The following is a 2,688-nucleotide window of genomic DNA, read 5'->3' on the forward strand; positions in this document are numbered from 1 at the left end:
GGTATCTGTGCAAAGACCTTAAAGAAGAGTAGGAGAGAGCTATGTGGGAGAAGCAGGTTTTAGGTGATGGGATTCAAGATACACTCCCCCAAAATATGGCACGTTGGCATTCAAGAAAACAGCAGAAGGAGGAATCTCATTCTCACATTCCCCGCTTCCCACATGAAGCAGGACATAAAAACCTAGAAAGGATTTTTCTGGCCATCCCCTGAAACAGGTCATAAGATATTTCTTTATGAAGCCTCCCATGCCATTTAAAACTTATATTAAATAAAATTTGTATGCTTTTCTCTTGTTAATCTGTCTTCTGTTATAGGGGCCTCAGGCAAGAACCTAAGATGGGAAGGAAAGATATTTATTTTCCTCTACATAACCCAAGGGGCCAGCTGGTGCCAAGGTGCTGGGCTGGGAATATGCCCAGCAAAGTTAGTGTGGAGGAAGTGGCAGGGCTGCTGTGGAGACTAATGTGTATGAAGTGCCTGGCATATAGACAGGACTTGATAAATGGTAGCAATAATTATGATAGTCACTCGTCCGATGTCTGTGGTTTGATTGATGGAAACAGGTGCATAGTTATCCAGCCAAGAAGGTCCCAATCTCTTCCTTGGCCTTAAGAGGAGTAGTGTTTCATTATGACTCTGACCTCTTAAGTGTGACCCCAGCACCCATCCCATCAGCGTTCCTAACTTCCCTCCATCAGAAGGGTCATAAGGCCATTGCCCAAACAAAAAAGATGTTGATGAGAGGATTTCCTTTGCCAACCACTGGGCAGTTGTTCTCAAAGTGTAGTCCCCGGAGCATCAGCATCACCTGGGAACTTGTTAGAAATGGAAATTCTCAAGCTGCACCCGGATCTACAGAATTGGAGACTCTGGGCTGAGGCTCATCTCTCAGTGTTTTCAAGCCGTCTGGGTGACTCTGATGTATGCTAAACTTTAGGAACCACTGCCTAGGGTTTCTGTTCTCCAGGTCTCCCAGAGCTGGGGAAAGCTTCATTAGATCACTCTGTCATTTCCTTTGCTCCCTATGGAATCATGTTATCAGAAGTTTGTTATTGTTGCTGTTATTTTAGGTTTCCTGAGATGCTCTATGGTTCTCTATGACTGTCACTGCCCTGGATCCCTAGAGATAGCCCAGCTGCCTCTCTAGACTGATGTCGCCAAATTCTGAATGAAAATGGCTCCAGCGAGGCTCTGAGACCCACCCAGAGGACTTCCTCTACCCTGGTTACTTCCTCCAGCATTTTCAAAAATGGCACTGACCATAACCAAGTTCAATTTCCTACCATGTGCCCCAGGACATCCAATAAGTCAAGAGATAAGGTGTTGGGGCAAGGAAAGCGACTTTTATTCAGAGAGCCAGCAAACTGAGAAGATGGCGGACTAATGTCCCAAAGAACCATCTTAGTATGAACTTTAGGCTCCTTTTTATCTTAGGGAAGGGGAGAAGAGGCGTTGGTTTGCCAGAGGTAACTGAGGACCACAGACATCTGGGCATCAGGGGGGGTCTGACGAGGTTGTAAAACTTCTTTGGTCTTGGTCAGTTAACTTTGGAGGATGAAGGTCAGGATGTTCCTACAAATCTTTAACATAGTATCGTTACTCCTATGTATACTTTCCTTATCTTCCTGGGAGTTAGTTTGGAAAAGGCACGGTTGTCACCTATCTTCTAGCCTATGTGCAGAGCTCAGCAAAAGCTTTAACTTAAAGGATATCACCGCTGGGGTCAGAAGCATAATGGAGCTAGTTACATTAGGCCTCCCCTCCACTGTTACATGACTACCCCTGAGAACTGTTTTAAGTTTTGTTGTTATGGAATTTAAAAAAACAACAAGAAATTTTCAAAACTGAGATAGACCAGATTCGGATTTCCAGACAAGACACAGCATTTATTCCTTTCCCTGTCCCAGGAAGATGTTATCTCACTGTTTACTGCGAATTAGATAAGACATGCTACTGCTCCAGGAACTGGGCCACTTCCAGTAACTTTTCCAGCATTCAGAGGCCAAGCGATCTAATTTTTCCATAGGAAATGGTGCGGTTGACTTATAAAAACAACGCTATTGGCCCTCCATTGTAATGACGTGGGCAAGGGTGGGCTGAGGGCAGAAGAGGAAGGAGGTCTTTGGAAATTTGATTTTGTTTCTCCTCGGTTTGAACCCTCTGGTAACTTCTGTTGGCCTAACCAGGCATTCACGAAGTTAATCCAAAACAGAGTTACCCCATGGCTCCTGTTTAAAATGTAGATTCCTGGGACCCTAAAATAAGTACTTTGAATACAAGCAGTTCTTCACATTTTTGGAAATACAGGAAAGATATAGCCTAAATATCTTCACAGAAAAAGTTTCTTCATGATACAGGAGCTGCTACCTCTCAAGAACAATCTCTTGCCATTTAGAATAATATTTGTTCTTGTTTTTTGGTAGTATTTTATATATTTTATTAATGTAAGTTTTCTTCTGTTTCTATTTTACTTAGAAATTTTATTAGAAGTTCTGCTTAAGTTAAAAATATTTTCAGTATTGATAGGATCATTTGTTAAGATTTAACTTACTGACATAACAGATTACATTGATAGATTTCCTCATATTGGCTCACACTGGAATTCTTAGAATAAATCCTGCATGGTCAAGGCTGCTATTTTTTGGATGCATTGTTAGATTGATGTAAAATAAAATCTGTTATGTTT

Source organism: Propithecus coquereli, unplaced genomic scaffold, assembly GCF_000956105.1.
Source record: "Propithecus coquereli isolate 6110/MARCELLA unplaced genomic scaffold, Pcoq_1.0 Scaffold35, whole genome shotgun sequence".
Classification (NCBI taxonomy): Eukaryota; Metazoa; Chordata; class Mammalia; order Primates; family Indriidae; genus Propithecus; species Propithecus coquereli.